At 39.7% G+C, this 23,170-nt stretch overlaps 1 long non-coding RNA gene across 1 annotated transcript; it reads right to left on the bottom strand.

Moving 5' to 3' along the window:
- Positions 1-5,390: 5,390 nt before the first annotated feature.
- Positions 5,391-12,701, bottom strand: LOC103100914 (uncharacterized). The gene is made up of 3 exons (XR_470207.2): positions 12,317-12,701; positions 8,289-8,461; positions 5,391-7,544 (listed from the first exon to the last, which is right to left on the bottom strand). It is a non-coding gene; the product is annotated as an uncharacterized LOC103100914 (long non-coding RNA).
- Positions 12,702-23,170: the final 10,469 nt, after the last annotated feature.

The following is a 23,170-nucleotide window of genomic DNA, read 5'->3' as shown; positions in this document are numbered from 1 at the left end:
CACACACACACACACAAAGACACAGACAGAGAGCCACAGACACACCAACAGAGACACACAGACCCAACTGACAGACAGAAAGAGATGTCAGACACACACAGACAGATAGACACAAACAGACACACACAGACAGATAGGCACAGACAGACACAGAAAAACAGACAAACAGACACAGATGGACAGACAGACACAGAAAGACAGACACAGGCAGACATATGAAAGACAGACACAGAAGACAGACACACAGACAGACACAGAGAGACAGACAGACATAGACAGACACACACATATAGACAGGCAGAGACATAGACAGATACAGGCACACACAGACAGGCATAGTCAGAAGGACAGACAGGCATAGTCAGAAGGACAGACAGACACAAACACAGGCACAGACAGATACAAAGACAACGGTGTAGCATACCAGGCATGTTAGCATCTTAGATGTATGGTTGATGTATTGATATTGTATCCTATATATTCATTTACCAGACACATGGTCAGATCAGTTAATGATCATTGTATAGAAGTTACAGTCCAAAGGGCAAGAGAATTCCTGAGCTGCCACAGGGTCCTAGCGCACACCTTGTCAGACCACATTCCTTTACAAGCCACATGTCAGGTTAATCTCCACCTCTTTGATCTCGTCATTGTCAATTCAACCAATGTTAAAACCTATGCCATGTTACGTATTCATTGATCACCTCCCAATCCACATTCCTAAAACCTCCAATAAATACTGGGGAACAAGCGCAAATCTCTCTCTTACTTCCCTGGATCTTCTGATTCCTCTGTCCTATCTTTTTCCTCCTGATCTCTCTTTTCTCGCGATGCTGTCACCCCCATGCTTCCTATTAATCCTCTGGTACTCTTGTCTATAGGAGGTATTAAGGAGTTCTTACTCTCCACGTGTTTTCTTATTCCTCATATTTCCCATTAATTCTATGGTACACTTGTCCATGGGAAATATTCATGGAGATCATGCCACTCCCCATGTGTTTTAACCTTTTGTCTCTGAGTCTTTATTATTCACCCATTTCCTTCAGTCTCCCTTCTCCTTCTCAGGTTATCGCCCACAGGTAAAAATTATATAGGGACTGAAGACCAGTCCTTATAAACAGACAGACACAGACGAACGACAGAAGATGACAGACAGACACAGACACTCACAGACAGACACACAGACAGGGACAGGGACTGTCAGAGACAGACACAGACACAGACAGAGACAGACACACAGGTAGTTACACAGACACACACACAGACAGACACTCACAAAGACAGACAGATGTACACAGACAGACACAGACAACAGACAGACAGACACAGACAATAGACAGATACAGACACAAACGACAGAAAAACACAGATGACAGAGAGTCACAGACACAGACACACAGAAACACACAGACAGACAAAGACCGACACAGACAGACACAAACACACTAGACACAGAGTCACAGACAGACAGACACAGCTGACTGATAGACACAACTGACAGACAGACAGAGCCAACAGGCATACACACAGAGAGACACAGGCAGACACAGACACACAGAGACAGGCAGACACACACAGACTGAGACACACAGAGACACACACAGACATAGACAAACAGACACAGAAAGACAGAGAGAGACAGAGACAGACAGACACAGACACAGAAACATACACAGGCAAAGACACAGACACACAGACAGACCAACAGACAGATGGACTCACAGATAGAGAGACCCACAGACAGATGCACAGACAGACCCACAGAGAGACCAGACCTACAGACAGTCCCACAGACAGTCAGACCTACAGGCAGAAAGACCCAGGGATAGACAGACCCCCACATACAAACCAGACCCACAGAAAGACAGATCCACAGATGGACCCACAGACAGGCAGATCCACAGACAGACTAGACCCAGAGGCAGACCCTCAGACAGTCCCACAGACATTCAGACCCACAGACAGAAAGACCCACATACTGTCTGACCGCCACAGACAAACCAGACCCACAGATGAACCCACAGATAGACCCACAGAAAGATGGACCCACAGACAGTCAGAGCCACCCACAGACCCACAATCAGATCCACAGACAGAAAGACACAACCACACAGACACACACAAAGACACAGAGAGACACAGACACACAGAGACAGACACACAGACACTGCTGACAGACAGAAACAGATGACAGACACACACACAGATAGGCAGAAACAGACACAGACAGGCATACAGACAGAGACAAACAGACACAGAAAGACAGACACACAGACAGATGCAGACACAGACACACACAGCCACAGCCACAGATGGACAGAAACAGACAGACACAGGCAGACAGACGAAAGGTAGACACAGATGACAGACAGACAGACATAGACACACAGACACAGAAAGACAGACAGACATACACATACACAGACACACACACAGGAAGAGACATACAGAGACAGGCACACACAAATGACAGACCCAGACACCCACAGACACTGACACAGACAGACACAGACAATAGACACACAGAGACACAGACACACACACAAATACACACAGTCACAGAGACACAGACAGACACACACAGGTAGACAGTCACACAAACACACAGACAGACACACACACAAAGACAGACAAACATAGGCAGACACACACAGACAAGACAGACAGACACAGACACATACACAGACACAAATGACAGACCCAGATATCCACAGACATTGACATATACAGACACAGAGAGGCAGGCAAACACACACAGACTGACAGACACACACAGACATAGACAGACAGACACAGAAAGACAGAGACAGAAAGACACACACAGACACAGAAACACACACAGACACAGACTCACATAGACCCACAGACAGATGGATGCACAAATAGATAGACCCACAAACAGACCAGACCCACATACAGACCCACAGAAAGATAGACCCATAAACAGAAAAGACCCACAGACTGACCAACACCCAGTCAGACAGACCCACAGACAGACCCACAGACACAGTCACACTCAGATACACACAAAGACACAGACAACCTCAGACACAGACCCACAGACACACCTGACAGACAGAAACAGATGGCAGACACACACCGACAGACAGGCACAAACCGACATACACAGACAGATAGACACAGACAGACACAGATGGACAGACACAGACAACAGACAGACACAGGCAGACAGACACAGATGACAGACACAGATGACAGACACAGATGACAGACACAGATGACAGACAGACACAGATGACAGAGACACACACACAAAGAGAGACAGACATAGACACAGACGGACACATACACAGACAGGCAGAGACATACAGATACACACAGACACAGACCCATAAAGACAGACACAGAGAGACACATAAAGACAGACACAGGCAGGCAGATGACAGACAGACACAGAAGACAGACAGACAGACACAGATGACAGAGATAGACACAGACAGAAACATACAGACACAAGCAGACACACAGACAGCAGACAGATACAGACATAGAGAGACACAGAGTGACACACACAGACAGGCAGATGGACAGACACAGACAGGCACACACACACACAGACATGGAGACCCAGACACAGATGGACACATACAGACACAGGCAGACTCGACAGAGACAGACACACACACAGACATACAGAGACACAGACATGCAGGCACACACAGACATATACAGATACACAGACACAGACGGACAGACTGACACAGACACACAATTCATATGAACATGTCAATCTCCCAGATATATCTCCTGTGACGGGGGTTGGAGGATAGCAAGGGGATGGAACATTTTTGGATGGTCTTTGTCATGTAAATATGAAGAAAAGCTAACCTGTAAGATTTTTGTATTTCTTGTGTGTACAATCTTTTTCTTTGCATATAGAAAAGATTGCTTTGTAAATTTTTGAATAAAAATGTTAAAGAAAAAGAAAAAAAAACGGATTGTTACCAGCTTTGTGACCCTGGGCAAGTAATTTAACTCTGCCTAATCTTTACCACTCTTATGCTTTGGAACCAATACTTAGTATTGATTTTTAAGATGGAAGGTAAGGGTTTAGACAAATGTATCATGGGAAGAGGCTTTTAAGTTTGTAAATTATTTGTAAATGCTAGATTACATGATTTACTTGCCCCTTGTTCAGACACTTTCTTTCCATCTCCTTGTGGGCAGCTCTATTTTTTTCTGCAATTGCCTCATCACAGTATTTTAAATCTCTCATTTCATATACTGTTTTTTTTCCTACTGTTAATGTAAATGAAGTACAAAATTAGAGTTTTTTATTATATGTATTGAGGTTGGACGAATACATTTCAGCAGCCTTTGCTGTATGTATATCCCTCAATTAAAAAAAAAATCCTGATTTCAGATGGTGTAAATATATTCATATATAATGATTTGCTCAGTTGTCCCTCCATCCCAAAATAGGGAACCCTTAGTTTCCAAGTTTTTTTTTCTGCTATAATAAGCAGAGCTTTTCTGTACTTTCCCCTCTCTGTCTTTAATTCTTAAGGCCTTTTGATGGCTCTCTCTGGGTCAAAGGATATACACAGTGCAGTAAAGTTTCAGGTATAGTGTCAGACTGCTTTCCAGAATGAATTGACCAGTGATGCTTAGCATTTTAGAGACCAAGTGTCCAAATTGCAACCCTCACGTTGCATATGAGCCTTACTCTAGATAGGGGAAGAGGGAAGTGCTCTCATTGGGCTGCTGGGCAGAGGGGTGGGAGGGGGGAGTGAGGAATGTCTTCAGGCATGGTGGAAAGGGGGAAAAGAGCAGCCCCCTCTGGCAAGTGTGCCATAGATTTGCCAACACAGGACTAGACCAATGCATAACATCTTTTCCCTGTTTTCCTGAAGTTTCTTCAATGTTATTTCCTTTTTGTCATCTTTGCAAATCTGGGGGAAGGGTAGAGAGGACTTCAGAATTGTTTTAATTTGCATTTTCTGGGGCATTTTTTAAACATGGCTGGTTAATAGCATTTTCTCGAGAACTGCTTTTAACCATTTATTGGGAGAATGGATCTGTCTTATAAATTTGATTCCTTATGGATCCTGGAAACAAAAAACTTCCTCCCCACCCCCATACATCTAAAATCAATCTTAAACACTTGATTTTTAAAAATTTTGAATCTCAAATTTTCCATCTCTCTTCTCCACTCTCACCAGGCTGGCAAGCAATCTGATATAGATTCTACATGTACAATCTGTAAAATATTTTCCCATATTAGGCCTTTTGTGGAAGGAAATTTGAACAAAAAAATTAACCACACTTTTCCCCACTTTCTCTGGATTCAGACTCCATTGGTCCTTTCTCTGGAAACAGATGGCACTTAAATTTAAATAAATTTTTGAAAAATAAAATTATTTGGTTACAATACTCACTTTATTTCCCTCCCTCCCCTCCACCCACCCTGCCCACAGCCAACACACAATTTTATTGGGTATTACTTGTCCTTGATTAGAACCTATTTCCATGTTATTGTTTGCACTAGGATGTTCATTTAGAGTCTACATCCCCAACCATATCCCTTCGACCCATGTATTCAAGCAGTTGTTGTTCTTTGATGTTTTTACTCCCACAGTGTTTCCTCTGAATGTGGTTAATGTTCTTTCTCATAGATCCCTCCAAGTTCAGGGTCATTGCATTGTCACTAATGGAGAAGTCCATTACATTCGATTGAACCACAGTGTATCAGTCTCTGTGTACAATGTTTTCCTGGTTCTGCTCCTTTCCCTCTGCATCAATTCCTGGAGGTTGTTCCAGTCTCCATGGAATTCCTCCACTTTATTATTCCTTTGAGCACAATAGTATTCCATCACCAACATATACCACAATTTGTTCAGCCATTCCCCAATTGATGGGCATCCCCTAGTTTTCCAATTTTTTGCCACCACAGAGTGCAGCTATGAATATTTTTGTACATGTCTTTTTCCTTATCTCTCTGGGGGTACAAACCCAGCAGTGCTATTGCTGGATCACAGGGCAGACAGTCTTTTAGCACCCTTTGGGCATAGTTCCATATTGCCCTCCAGAATGGTTGGATCAATTCACAACTCCACCAGCAATGCATTAATTTCCCTACTTTACCACATCCCCATCCAGCATTATTTTCCTTTGCTGTCATGTTAGCCAATCTGCTAGGTGTGAGGTGATACCTCAGAGTTGTTTTGATTTGCATTTCTCTGATTATAAGAGATTTAGAACCCTTTTCCATGTACTTAGTTTTGATTTCTTCATCTGAAAGCTGCCTATCCATTTCCCTTGCCCATTTATCAATTGGAGAATGGCTTGATTTTTTGTACAATTGGTTTAGCTCTTTATAAATTTGAGTAATTAGACCTTTGTCAGAGGTTCTTGTAATGAAGATTGTTTCCCAATTTGTTGCTTCCCTTCTAATTTTGGATGCATTAGTTTTGTTTGTACAAACTCTTTTTAATTTGATGTAACCAATCATCCTGGCTCTCCTGTGAAGAAATGTTTCCATGACCTTTAATGGTGAAAAAGGGCTATCAACCTCCACTGTTTCCAGAGGTACTGCATTGCTTCACCAGATCTTCCTTGATGAATACAAAAGTGTAGTCCATTAGAGGACTATTCATATGAACTGTCAGGATACATCAAGGTTACCTCAGCACAGCAGTAGTAATCACATAATCAAAATCTTCAAGATAAGGCCAATTTCTTTGTTTGACTCCCCCCCCCCCCCATACTATGATCCCCAACCTCAAGAATCGGTCTAATACAATGATTGTTGCATTGCAAAAAAAAAATTTTGTTCTCTAGTACTTTTATAAAGACTTAATTCATGTACAACTTGTTGCACTTTTTCTTTGCCAAGGACAGACCATATACATTTGCATTACCCAACCCACTCAGTACAAAGATAAAGGTTGAGACTCCCCTTGGACTTCATTCCGAAGATAAAGAGTGGCTTCTACATTTGTCTGAAGCAGTTTGTGTAGATAAAGCAAAATTTGCATAGTATTTAGTAGCCCCAAAGCGTCCATAAGACCTTTAAAACTTTTAAAAAGGGCTTTACACTTTATATAGGTGCTGCTAGTTGATGATGCTATCAAAACTTAGATCACTTATTGAGACACCTTGCACTTTTTGGATGTAGGATTTAGAGGACTGGAGTTGGAAACTTCCATGATGGCCAATGAAGCTGAACATCATTAGCATACACAAAGGTAAGATATATTGTCTTCACTCTGGTTTTAGCATCCTTGACTCAGTATATTGACTAACAACTGTTTTGAGGAGGTGGTTGCAGTAGTTTGGAGAAGAGGGGTGGGAATCACTTGGGTTTATCTTGAAATCTTCCTTTGAATTATTTTCACAGAAATAAAATCCAATTATCCAGACTAAGTAACAAATTCAATCTTTTCATTCCCGAGGAAAGAACTTGTGTTTTTATCCTTTTATGTAGTCATCATGTTAGCCAAAATTGTCACGTGAATGCATGAATACCAGTGTATTTTCAATCAAGCTCTGTCATTAGATTTCTCCATAACCATTTCAGGAGCCTGGCATAAAAATACAGATAAAGTCATTTCTGGTTTTATTATTATTCATAGGTGATATGGGCATATAGAATTTGAAATTATCTTTGTCCAAATAGCAAACAAAAAAATGCTACCACAGGCTGTAATGTCCCTTGTCATAAAGAGACTGTGATCAGAGAATTTTGCATCTGCTAGAGCTCCTCATGATTAGAGGCAAGCCATGCTGTATCCATTCATCCATCCATCATTTGGAGAACCAGACATAACAGTACTGCTGTATCATGAAAGAAACTGGTTCATAAAACTTATTCCTAAATCACTAGACTACAGTTTTGAGCATTTTAAAAGTACAAACTCAAAAGACATCCCCAAATCCCCAAAATACTTAATAATAAAAACACTGGTTGATAGTAAAGACATCAGTGAATAGGGTGGGGCAAACTTGTCCTGTAATGGATGCTGTCTTGAAGAGACCTGTTTACTAATTCTTACCTGGGAGAAGGGAAGGGAGCAGTCCAGCTAACTGTGCTGGGTCCTTGGCATGCATGCCCACAGAGAGGTCTGTGTGTGCCATCTCTGGTACACATGCCATAGGTTTGCCATCACAGATCTAGGCTTTCAGAGTTATCGTATAGATTGCAGAGAATCTCACAGATAAGTCTTTCATATAAAGATCTGAAGCTAGATAATATTTCTAGATGGTTATTTTCTAATATCTGTGTATTTTATGGTTATTCAGCATGCATATCTTCATTTAGATCTTACCTGTAGGCTGCATGCCATCACTGAACTGGTATACAATACTGATGAATATCTCTGGGCAAGCATATTTCACTGTAATCTTCTAAAAGTCTTCATAACTGACAAATAAAGCAGGACTGTGTGCTTGCTTGTTCTCGTGCCTTTCACCATGATGTTCTCCAAGATATTGTTGGATACTTTCAATAGGAATGAAAATGCCATTAAGTTTAGCTATATACTTATGGTAAAAATTTTTTTAATTAATCTTTACCTTCCATCCTGGAATCAATACTGTGTATTGGTTCCCAGGCAGAAGAGTAATAAGGGCTAGGCACTGGGGGTTAAGTGACTTGCCCAGGGTCACACAGCTGGGAAGTGTCTGAGGCCAGATTTGAACTTAGGACCTCCTCTCTAAGCCTGGCTCTCAATCCACTGAGCTATCCAGATGGCCCCATTTCATCATTATTCTTAACCTAGCTCTGATAATGCTTGAGTACAAACTCCCAGCTATACACATTAGAAACTCCAACTCATCTTAGAAAAAAAATCTGATAACAATGAAAATGAATTATATGGAAATAGTTAACAATACTTAAAAAGCCATTGTGAGAAGGGGGCTATAAACTTTAGATTGCTAGATAGGCACATGCTACAAAACTTCAAGAATCCCTATTTTATAGACTCTTGGGACCATGAGAAGCTGGGTCTTATGTATTAGAAGTAGGATTTGAATCCAGGTCTTCCTAAGACCAGGGTACTCTCATTTGTTTTATTTATTTCAAACCATCACCTTCTTATTATCAAGTGTAAGACAGAGGAGGGGCAAGGGCTAGGTGACTGTGGGCAGTGACTTGCCTAGAGTCACAGCTAGGAAGTGTTGAGGCTACATTTGAACTTGGGTCCTCTCAACCCCACACTTGGTACTTTATCCACTGTACTACCTAGCTATCCTCCTGCTGTATTTCAAAAGGATAAACTAAGGGTTGCCACAGTGAGAATAAGCCTATGATTGACTTAAAAAGCCTAAAAAAATAAATACTCAACATCTAAGAAAATAAATTCATCAGTGCCTGGACTGAAAAAAAAATGGAGACTATAGGCAAGTTAGCCATTGGCTTTCCTATTTAGTCTTGGGTTGTTACCAATTTATACAGTCAAAAAATACCCCCAACTTTCATGGCTGATTTTACAGTTCTCCCATACAAAATTAACATATCAGGTTAATAAACCACCTAAGGAGCATATGTCTGATAACGATCAGGAATAGGGATGAGGTACAGCTCTACTAGTGAGGCAAGTCTTTCACAATTGACCAAAAATGATCAATAAAGAAGGTTGTTTGATTCCTAAAGCAGGGCTGCCTGGAGACCAGCTGGTTATATCCAGTCTTCATTCATGGGACTTGATCTGCCCATGAGAGCATGACCAGCTACTTTCATTTTCTTGCCCAACATAGGGACCTTTGGTGTCCCTGGAGTTCTCCCCTGGACCTCACCATGGGTTAACCTTTTCCAGGCTGGGAAAAACTACACATGCAGCAATGAGCCCAATATAAGGTTACAAAAGATTGAGTTCTCTCACATTATGGGTTCAGTTTCAAGTTACTAAATAAAAGGTTGATATGATAATATAAACCAAGCACTTTTTTGGGTATTCCCCTACTGTGTATCCAGCACCACGCTAGGCACTAAAGCTCAGCAGTCTCTATTCCCAACTTTAGTTGGGAGCAAAAAACTAATGTCTGTGAAACAAACAAATCAAGCACTTGGGGGAAGATAAGTAGATCAGTGGCTAAGGAGCCAAGGTTAGAGATGGAAGGTCCTGGGTTCAAATCTAACCCCAGACACTGCCTAGCTGTGACACCCTAGGCAAGTCATTTAACCCCCATTGCCCAGCCCTTATTACTCTTCTGCCTTAGAATCAATAAATAGTAATAAATAAATATTGATTCTAAGATGGAAGGTTTTTAAAAAAACAAACAAACCACCAGCAGTTATTCGTACAGTGCTAAACACTTATGTTATGGGAGTTTGGAATAGGGAAGTGATCTATGTGGGCTAGAATAATCAGGACAGGTTTCATGGAGCAAATAAAACTGGACCTGTGCCTCTGATTCAACATGGCACCTACTGTGAAGTAGAAAGTTGAGATAGGTCGTCTCTGTTCTAACAGCTGTTGTCTCAGATGGACAAAATTTGGATAGATGAAGAGAAAGAAGAAATGAAGACAAAAGGAACAACATTCTCTAGTTAGGGGTTAAAATGACCAAGAGATAGGAGAGGATATAAAACAATAAGGATTTTTAATGGAAGACCCATATTTGACATCGAGGAGCAGGAAGTAGCTAGATCATTTCTATTAATTAGGTCCTTGAGAGCTTTGGTTGGAAGGTAACAAGGAAACCCTATCAGTCTTTGAGAAGAGATGACAATCACTACTAGTAGTTATGAAATCCAGATTTGTATAAATAGACAGAATTGTAGATCTGAGGCAGAATTAAAAGGGAAACAAGTTAAAGGTAGGGGGAGACTGGGTTAGGTGGCGATTTGAGAAGCCTTTATATAAATTTAGTAACTGGCGAGTTGGGCTATGGTGGTAGCAGTGGAATTAGAGGTGGAGTGGATTGAGTCATTTAAACAAAAGAACAATTTTCTATCAACTTAAACACAAAATATAAAGGACAATTGAGATTTTAAAAGTGTAAAGGAGAATTGAGTATAAAGGAAAAGAATCAAGATTTTTAAAAATTCAATTTTAATTTTTTGGTTCCAAATTATCTCCCCCCCATCTCCCTCTCCCTCTCCTCCACCCATTGAAAAGGCAAGGAAAACTAGAATTCAGATTTTCCAGTTTGAGAGACATAGCAGAGGTAGTGCCATTAACAAATGGAAATTTAGTGGAAAAAAATATAGGAAGATAAATTTGGCTTCGAGGCATGTTTTATGTGAGACAATTTTGGGACTTAAGGAAAAGTGCCTCATCTAACTATAAATATGGGGCTAGAACATGGAAGAGTGGTCAGGGCTAGAAATAATGATTTAGGAGTCATCTTTGGGAGGTAAAACTTGAAGCTATGGGAGAGGATTAGCTTATTCAGCTTCAAGGAAGACTTTGATCTTTATAGCTAAAACACAGAAAAAAGAGGCAATGAAGAAAAAGGATAGTAAGATAGTGAAGAGGAAAAACCAGGAGAATGGATGTAGTAGAAGCCAGGGGAAGAAATCTTCAGAAAAGAGTTTGTAGGGGGCAGCTGGGTAGCTCAGTGGATTGAGAGCCAGGTCTAGAGAGGAGGTCCTAGGGTGATCCTGGGCAAGGCACTTAATCCCCATTGCCTAGCCTTTACCACTCTTCTGCCTTGGAACCAGTACACAGTATAGATTCCAAGATGGAAGGTAAGGGGGTAAAAAAAAAAGTTAGCATTAAGTATTACACAGATGAAGATGAAGACTGAGAAGAGGCCATTGAATTTAACAAGAGAAAGTCACTGACAATTAGGGCAGGCTCACTGTGAAACTTCCAAGTAGCAATTAGTTACCTTTAGTACCCAAATCTCCACTTTCTAGATTATCTTTACAAATTCCAGGTTCCATTTACTCCCACCTTCCTCAGGACATCCTTCCATTGTCAAGAGCTTCCATTCACTTGATCCTTCCATTGTCAAGAGCTTTTCTCAAGAAAGCATCTTGTAAAGTCATTTACACTGAAATATATTTAATGAGGGGCATCTAGGAGATAGAGTACCAGGGATGGAGTCAAGAAGACCCAAGTTCAAATCTGTCCTCAGATTTTTTTCATTGCAAAGAAAATCCCAAATAGGGTCATGGAAGAATTGACCACAACTGATCAACAAAAATGTTTAATGATGGTATTCTAAATTTCTCTTCTGGGGATAGTGCCCATTTTGGAAGGAAAAAGCTTGGGCATCTGTGGAATTCTAGACATCAATGAGTGAAGTAGGGGAAATAATTTCTTAAGAGGGACAGAGGAGCATTTCCCGACATTCCTGAAATTAAAAAAAAAAAAAAGATACACTATATAAAGTTACCACTTACTTGCAAGGTTAGCTGGGTTGGTAACTTTTAAAGATCCATTCAGTAGAAATGATGTCAGAGCCAGGTTGCAGCAGATCAAGGGCTAGGGAAGCAGGAGTCAATAAATTATAATGTTGATGTGTTTGCTATCCAAAGGATGGAGAGAGAAAAGATGTTTGCTGGATGGAGCACTCTTCTTCCTCAGTGAAATGGATCTTTTCTTGCCAACCTTCTATAGTCTTGTGACAAGAAATTGTTTTGCCTCATCTTTTTGTTGTTCTGCTGATTTTGTTTGTCTGCAGAATTTGTTTAGAGGCATTTTAAAAATAGTTGTTTGGAGATTAATTTGGGAGAACTCAGTAAGTTCCTTCCTTATTCCGACATCTTGGCTCAGCCTTCCAGAGACATTTGCTAGAAAGTTGTTGGAATAAATTATTTTTTAGTTTTAAGATTTCCTCAAGAATGGGAAGAGAAGCATTAAGCACTACAGGAAAGAAGCTACTGTGTTATAACTTGTTACTTTCCTAGCACCTCCCCCCCAAAGTGGTCCTTTAATACTTTGGAAATTGTGCCCCCCTCCCCCCTCCCCCCCACCGCCCCAACCTGTTTATTGATACCTCTGAAAGAGGAGCCTGGTAATTAAGTTTATTAGCAATAGAATTTAAACTACAGTAGCAGAACAGTTTTCTTTCAGGAAGTTTTGTAAACATCAGCTGAAAATTGGGTTAATGGAAGTTTTATAGTTGAATTATTTTTGCATGTTGATAAGCATAGAGAATTGTTGAAATAGTCTATATGGTAAGTTTATTGATTTTTTGTATGATCTTTTATTGCAACATTTGCTTTTACTTTCTATACTCATTTTTGTAAACCCTCAAGTATCTAACCAATACCTTTCCTGGAAAATGTCTTAGTTTAGGTATAGTTATTTAGAGGTCTAGCATAGGGTTGTTTTTTTATTGGGGGGGGGAGTAGATTAGAAAATATCATAAAATAAAGTCAACAGTAAGCATAAATATTCACAACAGCAACCTTTGGGAAGTTCGTATTGTGAAAGGGGACGAATGAAAGGGAAGATTTTACAGAGTAGAAATGGAATGCTGGAGAAGCAGAAGTGACCAAGAGGGCAGTTGGAATGGTCAGGTAGATGGTTCTGGAGATGGAATGGTTCTGAGAACCAACAAAGTCTCTGAGGAGTTCAGTTTTGAACCCTGGAGTGAGACAGCTCCGATTCCCACCTCAGGATTGGAAAACCACGATTCCCTGAGGATTTTTCCTCATCATATCCAATACCCAGAGTGACTGAACTGACCCTCTCTCTCCGTAATTCAAGACCTGTGTGGACTGACTGGACAGTCAGCTGTCTGAGAGGGTTTTACCCTGAAGGGCAGGCTGGGTCAGTCCTGAAGCCTGAAACATCTCCCTCTGTGCCAGCAACCTAAAGATATTTGCCCCTTTAATACTAGATTAGGTTAGCCAGCATAGGCTAACAAGAAGATAGATAAGGTCCTAGCTGTTGGCCAAAGCCAAAGTCAACAAATGTTGACCATTAATCTTTGCTTTTAGCTGAGGGAAGCCCTGTTTGACCCCTTCCCTAACCTCCCCCTTGTTATCCTATCCTAAATGAACAGCTGTTGTTCATCACTTGCAGTCAGATCTTTAAAGGAAGAAGGAAGGTTGGTGGGTTTTAGAGCCAGGAGGGAGATCGCTATCAGAACCAGGGTAAGCAAAGTCCTGCTTCAGAGGTCACTGATCTTTCTCCAGCAAGGGGTGTTACCTGAAGGACATCCAGGAGGATTAGGTTTCATAAAAAAAACAAAAAACAAAAAAACTTACCTAATCAGCTGTCATTCTCCACTCCTGTGGTGTTCCCTAATCTGGTATAGACCTCTGCTTTACCTGTGCCTCCATCTCATGGAAACAAGGCCATAGAGCAGCCATCAGCAGGGAGGAAAATACCCTGGGGGGGGGTTAGCTCACTAGACATTCTGACTAACCATTTTACCAACATCCCAGGGGCACAGCCTTTTCCTATTTTAACAAATTCTATAGCTGCCCTGCTTAAGTGGCTTCCAATTGCCTTTCAAATAAGACACTGTTCTTTTGGTGGCATGTGGCATCGTCCTTCCTAGGATGGCTCTCATTTGCCCTATCCAGCCTTAATATAGTTATCTGTGTATTTTACCTACAAGGAAAACACCATGTTCTGTCAAAATGACATTGCATCTTCCATCTTCCTTCTATCCCTCCTGCTTGAGAGGAACATCTTTTCTACTGTTGTCTTATACAATCCACAGCCGAGGGACACACAGCCGAGGGACACACAGCCGAGGGACACACAGCCGAGGGACACACAGCCGAGGGACACACAGCCTGACAGACAATTTTATCTTCACAACAGCTCTGGGAGATCAGTGGATACTCCCATTTTGTAGCTAGAGTGTAACTAAACTAACTTAAGGCTTGATAAGAAGGGAATAGGTCAGGGAAGACTTCATGGAAGGAAGAGGTGGCAACTAAGGTGGTAGAGAAAGAAGACAGCTTTCACTGGATCCAGATGAGGAGACAGGGTGCTCCAGGCATGAGGGTAGGGAGGGAGAACAGGACAGGACCTGTCTGGTAGTCCAGGATACTTAGAATACATGAAGATGAATAATAGTATAAAATACACAAATGGAGAGATTGATGGGTGCCTCTGTGTGGGTGATGTCAGGAGGGGAAGGCTCGGTGCCAATTTGAACTTTTGTCTTATAAGACAAAAAGTTACTGATGATTTTCCAATTAGGGAGTGAGCTGGTCAGACCTGTGGATTAGGAATATTTAATTTGATATCTGTAGAGGAAAGATTTCTTAGGGGCTGTTATAGTCAAAGTATCAAGTGATGATGACCTGAACTAGAGTGGCAGCACTGCATGGAGAAGGTTATTGTTGAGGTCACATTTACTTGACTAACATTCGTTAGAACTGGTAGCACTCAATACCCACTTGGATATTGGGGGTGGTGGTGAAGAGGGAAGGGAAAGGAGGCTTAAGTTTCAAGCCTGAGTGCCTGGGGAGGGAGAGAAGAAAGGACTTACAAAGGTCCTCAACTGAAAGTCTTGGGGCAAACACAGCTGGAAGTGGTTTAGCACTTAATCGGAGTCATGGCGCGATTAGTCCGGGAAAGGATTTGCAAGTTATCTACATCAGGTGAGAATTGAAGTTATGAAAGCTGATGGGTACAGGAAAGGAAAGAAAAGAGGAGGGATATCTCGAATGGGCTTGGGGAGCAGGTGTAAGCTAACCCAGAAAAGGAGTGAGTAGATAAACCATTGAGGAGATACTAGTATCGCAGAAGTCAAGAGAAGATACAATAGCAATAAAAGTGGTTAACACATACTATAGCAAGAACGCCATCCTAGGTTAGATGATCAAGAAGCTTTTAGTGACCTTTGAGAGAAGAGATTCAGAGGAATAAGTGGTTTTCAAGAACCATAGGCTTCTTTTTGCTTCAATTCATCTACATGGTTGAAGGGGTCAGACTATATTACTCAGATTTATTTCAGCTTAAAAGTCAAGATCCTGTGAAGGTGGGGTACATGGTCTGGCATATTCTAAGAAAAACACTAAAAGGGAGGAAAGCTAGTAAGATAGGTTGGCAGCAATGTTTTTGTTTTGTTTTGTTTTTTCCTCCAAAAGCTAAGGAAGGTTGAGCAGATTTACAGGCAAAGGAGGACCTGTGAGTAAATTCAGGGGATACATTTCAGATATAGGGGACCCCTTGTGCAAGACTCATGAAATGGCAAGAAACAGGCAGAACCAACAAGCAATCTCATTCTTGGTTTCTTGTGTGGTTACACAAGACAGAAGTTAAAAAGCAGCCACTGTTTCACAGATGATCACATTTTAGAACAGTACCTGTGCAAATTTGACAGCTAAGAGGCAGTAGATAGAATACTGGACCTAGAATCTAGAAAATTCTGCCTGACACTAAAGAGTTGTGTGACTACTTGCAGGTCACCTGACCTCTGCCTGCTTCAGTTTTCTCAAGTGTAAAATGGGAATAATAAGAGCATCTCTCTCAGGGTTGTTGTGAGGACCAAAGGAGACATTTCCCAAAGCACGATCATAAATGCTAGATGCTATTACTTTATAGCCCTGAGACATTCACAAAGGTAACAATTAGAACCATACCATAAACGTTGGGGAAGGATGAAGTGATGCTTGGAATTATATTATTATCTTATATATTGCCTTTTGGTATGGTGACACTCCAAACTTGTGCTTTTAACCCAGGATGGGGACTTCCTGTTTTTCTCATCTGGTTCTGGGAGATGCTGTTCCCCTTCTGAGGTCGGGAGCACGTTTCCTAAAAGCCACTAGAGGGAGAATTAGGACAAGAAGAACAGAAACATGCTCAACAGGTTCGTTTGTTTGCAGCCCTGTCCTCCCAGTTTGGCCGTTTCCTGATTTCTCATTGGTTTGCCTCTACTTAACTGAATCAATTACACATATGAAGCAGTTTAACGTATACCAAAGAATGCACCAAATGCTAGGAATACAAATACAAAACCAAGACGTACATAGACCTTTCTGGGTCCAGTCAGAACCCTAATAACGCAGAGAACTTACCCAGAGCAGATGGAGAAGAGGAAGGAAGAACTCAAGTAGGAACGAATGGCTTACTATTCAGCTCTTATACTCTATTGCTAATTGGATTGCTCTGGAGAGAAAAAAAAAACCCAACCCTCTTCTAGACTAATTGCCAACAGCTGTCCCATACAGGACCGAGTGGCCCAAGAGTCTGCAAGGACTGCTTGATTTTCCCATCGCCCCAGGCGCTTTTTTGGTTGACCAAGGCTTATCTATGGGCTCCCACTGAAAAAGCCAATCACTGAACACATGCAGCAAAGTGAACTGCATGGCAGGATAAGAGTGAGGAGCAACTTCTGATTTGTTAAGAATTCCCATTGGTTTTGCCTTTCATTTTCTTCCCCATCCATGTGGATTCTTGTACTTGGGTTGCTCTTAAGCTCTTCCTGGATAATGAAAAGTCCCTGACATGGAGGAGGCAGCAAGTTATTGTAATGCTGTCAGTTTTTATTCTTGTCACCACTTAGGACATTTTTTGGGGGGATTAAAAAAACTCCTTAGCTGTGGTTAGTCTGTTACCTCTATCAATGATGCAATTGGTGTAGCAAATACTATAATTAGGGCTCACTTTGTCTTGTTTCCCATGAAACAGAGACAGGTCACTCCTTATCTTTTGATTTAATACTACCATAATACAATAATGATACAGATGATTTTTTGAGGGCACAAATCCTACAATTATTATTTTTCGAGGCTTTGATAGAACTTCTTCTTTGGCAGGAAAGAAATAGTTACCACCTTGGTCAAAATAGAAAACATACAAACCCCTAAAATGAAAGTTCTTTGGTGAGAAAAGGTGAAACAAACTACAGGTTTTACTGGAGAATATTTGCTTGAATTATCTGTATTAACTATTTACTGTGGATTTTTTATGTTTTTTTTTTCAGTTCAGATAACTTGTAAAAGTCATTATTGCTTACTTCGTCTCTAGCATTCTTGTTTAATTTTTTTTTCTGCTTCTGATCATGGGCCACTCTTAATTTTTGGTCAAGGCATTTTGTTGGGGGGGGCAAAGTGTTGCTTATATTTGGCTTGATATTGTGGAATAATAATAATTAGAGGGCCATCCTCGGGTTGAGGAGGACCAGGTTTAGTTCCTGCTTCTGACATATACTAGCCATGGACAAGTCAGTTGAACTCAGTGCTAGTTAACTCTCTAAAACTATAGCTTACAAATGAATTGTTAACATTATTGGTAGAGGGGATTTCTTCACTGGGAGTTCCCTACACCAAAGAGATCACAGGTTTGCATTTTTTAAAATGGTACTTTTGTACCACATTTATCCCATAATGTTTTCTTTTTTCCTTTTAGAGAAAAGGCAGTTTAATATTTCTTTTAGAGCAAATCCTAGCTTTTCAAAGGTTCTATTTCTCTTTAAGAACCTAATCTCTTAAATCAGTGAAAATGGCTAAATTATTAGGCCAGTATTTGCTTTCTTTTCCTTTTCAATTTTGCTGCTTCATCAAAACTCCATTCATCCAAAATAGTTGAGGAATAGTGTTCTGATTAATCTCATATATGTATTAAGGGATTATTAACCTATACACCATTCATTTTTCCACTGTTCAAAGAATTAGAATCAGTAAAAATACATGACAAAAAATTAACTGTTCACAATGTAGCCTTTGTTTGATGATTCAAAAGATGTTTGGTAGAAGCAAAGATACAGATAGAGAACAAGAAGGGACTTTAGAAGTCATTAAGTTTAATTCTCTCAGCTACAGATGAGAAAACTGAGGTACAGGGAGAATTAAAAAAAACCCCAACTCATCTAAGCAGCTAGATTGCTCAGTGGATAGAGAGTCAGGCACAGAGATGGAGGGCCTGGATTCAAATGTAGCACAGATGCTCCCTAGCTGTCACTTAACCCTAATTACCTAGCCCTTACTGTTTTCTACCTTGGAGCCAATGCTTAGACAGAAAGCAAGGATTTAAAAAAAAAAAAGACATTTAAGATTACATAGCTAGTCAGAGGTGGGATTTGAACCAAGGTCTTACTAACTCCAAGTCTAACACAGTATCCATTGCACCATTGAAAGTTCTCAAGCTAACCATCATGGAGTTCAATTATCATTGAATATACCTAGCAGAAAATGATTGCCAGTTCAGGGGAGATTTCTGGTAGAGAGAATTCTGGTTTAACTGGTTTTTTAAAAAAAGTGCTCCTGTTATAATCACTGTGCCTTCCCCTCTCTCTTCCCTAGTTCAGCCCATCTCTCCCCTGTAGTACTTATTTAATTTAGCTGTTTCATGACTACCTTACACCTGCCTTAAATTGAGCTTGACAGGGCTGGGTAGCAGCCAATGCTAACATTGGGTACTGATGCCCAGGCTTCAGGGTGAAACAAGTGAATCAAGTCATGCCCAATAATACATGGGAGGAAAGGATGATGTGACTTTTCTGGTCCATGCAATATTCTGAAAAACAGCTGATCTCTCTTAGCTTATTCAGAGTACCTCAGGCAGAATAGTATTATACTGTGAAAGAACATTGGCTTACTCTTTCACAAGGCAGTCTGTTTGCTTTGGGGAGATTCTCTGAATGGTAGGGGTTGCTTTTTTTTAAAATTAAAAACATTAAAATAGTGTTCTAAAATTAAATTTTTTAAAAAAAATTAAAACTCCTTACCTTCTATTTCAGAATCAATACTATGTATTGGTTCAAAAGTAGAAGGACTAGACAATAGAGGTTAAGGGACTTGCCCAGGGTCACACAGCTAGGAAGTATCTGAGATCAAATTTGAACCCAGGACTACTCCATCTCTAGACTGGGCTCTCAATCCACTGAACTACCTATTTGCCCCCAATATTTGCTTATAAATTAACTGTGGGCATAAGCCATTTAAAGCAATAATGGTGACTGAGAACATGTTGGTGATTAGTTTTTCAACCTCAACAGAGTCTTCATCACCTTTTTAAATAGCTTTTATCTGCTCTTTTCTAAGGAGCATCTGAATGTGTCTAAATGACAATTTACTGGTAGTGATATTAATATATCACAGAACTTAGCACAGTGCTAAGCATATAATATACAGTCAATAAATGCTCATAGGGATCTACCAAGGAGTCTTGTCTGTGCTAAATACTCAGCAAGCATCACTGTTTATCTCTTTCTGTATATCGGGCATCATTGGTTTCCTTTAAGGATTGAGATGTTTTGCCATTCGATGCATCTATAATGTGTACTGATATCAATTCATTGTTTATATGGCTTTTAAGGCAGAATTTCATTTACCCATTTGCTTTCTTGTATGAGACCAGGTGGGATCTCTTATCTGTAGCTTGATAGATTTTTGTTTATTTTAACAATTTGAATTTTTGTTTGAAGTAGGTTTTCATGAAAAAACAAAACAAACAAACAAACAAACAAACCCACAAACACAAACATATTAGGAATGCTAGATGGAGAGTGTAGTCCAAGCCTGGGACTGGGAGAATATGGGCTCAATTTTGACCTCAGATACTTCCTAGCTGTGTGACCCTGGGCAAATCATTTAACCCTAATTGTTTAGCCCTTGCTGCTCTGCCTTAGAATTGGTAACAAGACAGTAGGTAAGGGTTTAAAAACCAAACCAAACCACATTATTGGATTCTCCTTTCTAATTCATTTTGCTGCCTTCCTCAAATTTTTGTGGTTGCGTTTGTATTATTCACTTTTGATTGGTTATTTTCTTCTATCTCATCCTTTTATATTCCCTCCTCCCTCATTTCCCCCATTCTCCTCTTTATGATGAAAAATAAGATATTAAGAAAGAGGCATGTCTAATACTAATGATCTATATTTTATGTAATCTACTTTAACTTCATTACCCTTTTCTTTTCCTTGCTTAGTCTCTAGTCATAAGTTCTAGATATTTCTTTCATTTGTTTTATTATCCACTATCATCCACCTATTTTGAATAATCCCTGCCTGATTCTATTCTCCTTAATTTCTTACTTCCTCCTCCCTGTCCATGATTACCTGTAGAATTTAATGTATTTTGCCATCAAACTATTTTGTATATATATGTATACATATGTGTTTAATGTTCCTTTGTTTGATTCAGATGAGAGTGAGGTTCACATGTACCCCACTCTCTCAATCCTTCCTTCAGTTTTGTATAGCTTTCTCCTACATTCTGATTATATGAAATTATAATTTCTATCACATCCCTCCATCTTTATTTCCTTGTGTCATTCCTTTTTCCTTCCTTTTTCTTTTTTCTCTAAGGTAATAAAATTTGAACAAACTTCCCCAATTTACTCTGAATTATTTCCTCTATGAGCTCTGAAGACATTAGGATTCTAAGGAGCAAGTTTCTCTCTCCCCTATTAGAATCTAAACACTTCATCATCATAGAGTTTCTTCTACTTGTCTAAAGATATTTATTTACCTTTCCATGTTTCTCTTGAGTCCTGTTTTTCATTTTATACTATGTGCTCAGCTTTGGTCTTTTCATCAGTGATATTGAATGTTCTCTTTTATTAAAGGCATATTTTCCTTTTATCCCCTGCCCTGTAACATTATATTCAACTTTTCTGGATAAATTATTGTTGGTTGTAAAAGTCTTCTCAAATCTTATATCCTAAACTTTCCTTTCCTTTATATTAACACATCTATTCTGATCCAGATTGTGGCTCTTTGGCATCTGAATTCTTTTTTTAGCTATTTGAAATATATTCTTTGATCTGCAGTTACTGGCTTTTGTTTATGGTATTCCTAGAGTTTTTATTTTGGAGTTTCTTTTAAGAGGTGACTAGTAGATTCTTTCTATTTTCACTTTGACCTTTGGTTCTAAGAAGTCTGGATAGTTATCATCCATTGTCCTTGACATATAGTATCTAGCCTGTTTATGGTTGAAGTTTTCAAGTATGATTATGATTCTTTGACTAAATCTGGTTTATTTGTTTCCAAGGTCAGTTGTTTTTGATAGGAGATACCTTATATTTTCTATTTATTTTTAATCTTTCAAATCTTGTTCTAGTATTTCTTGTTGTCTCAAGGAGTCATTTACCTCTGTTGAATTCAATATAATTTCTGGGTAGTCGGTTACTTGAGTGAGGTTTTGTACCTTTTGTACTAATCCATTTATTCTTATTCCATTTCTTTCCTAAATAGCTCTCACTTTCTTTCCCATTCTGGAATAGAGTCCTCAATTAATTTCTGTTATAATTTTAAAACTCTTCCTTTATTTCTTTAGAAATTGCAATAGAATTTGTGGCAAATTTGTGATTTTCTTTAAGGAGTTGGTTATACATGATAAAGTTATTATTTTTATGGGGGTTTGTTTTGAATATTATTGGTGTTTTCTTATACTTTGTTTTTCAATTTTATTTCTTGAATTAGGGTTTTGTCCTAGATTCCAGCTATATTCCTTCTTCCATTTTTTAACCCTTAAATTCTGTATTAGAATTGATACTAAGTATTGTTTCCAAGGCAGAAAGCTGGTAAGAATTAGACAACTGGAGTAAAGTGACTTGCCAAGGGTCTCACAGCTAAGAAGTGTCTGAGGCCATATTTGAACCCAGGACCTCCCATCTCCAGGTATGGCTCTATCCACTTAGCCGCCTATCTTCTCCCCAGTCTTCCCCTTATGTTTTAGGATGAAATAATCTAATTTTGGTCCTGACTTTGCATTTCAGAGTTTTTCCTCCTGAATTCTACTTGGTGTACTTGTACTTAGAGCCCTGGAAGGCTTCAGTGTCCCTGGTCATTGCTCTGTGTTTAGCTGCTTCTGCTCAACTACCAAACCCTCCCCTGCTGACCAGATGCATTTCCCAATGAAAACAAGGAGAATGCTATACTTGTTGAATATCTTTTCCATGTTATGGTATCCTAATAGCCTATCAAGTATCAGAAAAGTCTCGGAATCCTGGTACCTTTTTTGTATTCAGGAGATTAGAAAGTAATGTTAACAATTTGAGTCTTTAGTACCATGACTCAACCAAGTCTTGAGAAAGGTTTTAATACCTCTTAAGGAAAAATAAACCTAATTTGTATGGGGCAGGGATCAGGATAGCATTCCTACAATGTTTTTTAGAGGTTTTACTTAAATTATTGCTTTTCCTCCTTTCTTTCATTTACTCAATTACTGATTTCTTCTCCTTTTTTCCTTGCTTTTCTTTCCCTTCTCAGTTAATTGGTTAATATAGAATCTCCTCTTTTCTCCTTTCCTCCAACTTCTTCATTTAATCTATTTATTGCATCTTTTTAAAAGTTTTTTCTTTGTTCTCTTCATTATTTCCCCTCCCTTCTATTGTAC

Source organism: Monodelphis domestica, chromosome 7 (genome assembly GCF_027887165.1).
Source record: "Monodelphis domestica isolate mMonDom1 chromosome 7, mMonDom1.pri, whole genome shotgun sequence".
In the NCBI taxonomy this organism is placed as follows: domain Eukaryota; kingdom Metazoa; phylum Chordata; class Mammalia; order Didelphimorphia; family Didelphidae; genus Monodelphis; species Monodelphis domestica.
This window is presented reverse-complemented; position numbering and strand designations above follow the sequence as displayed.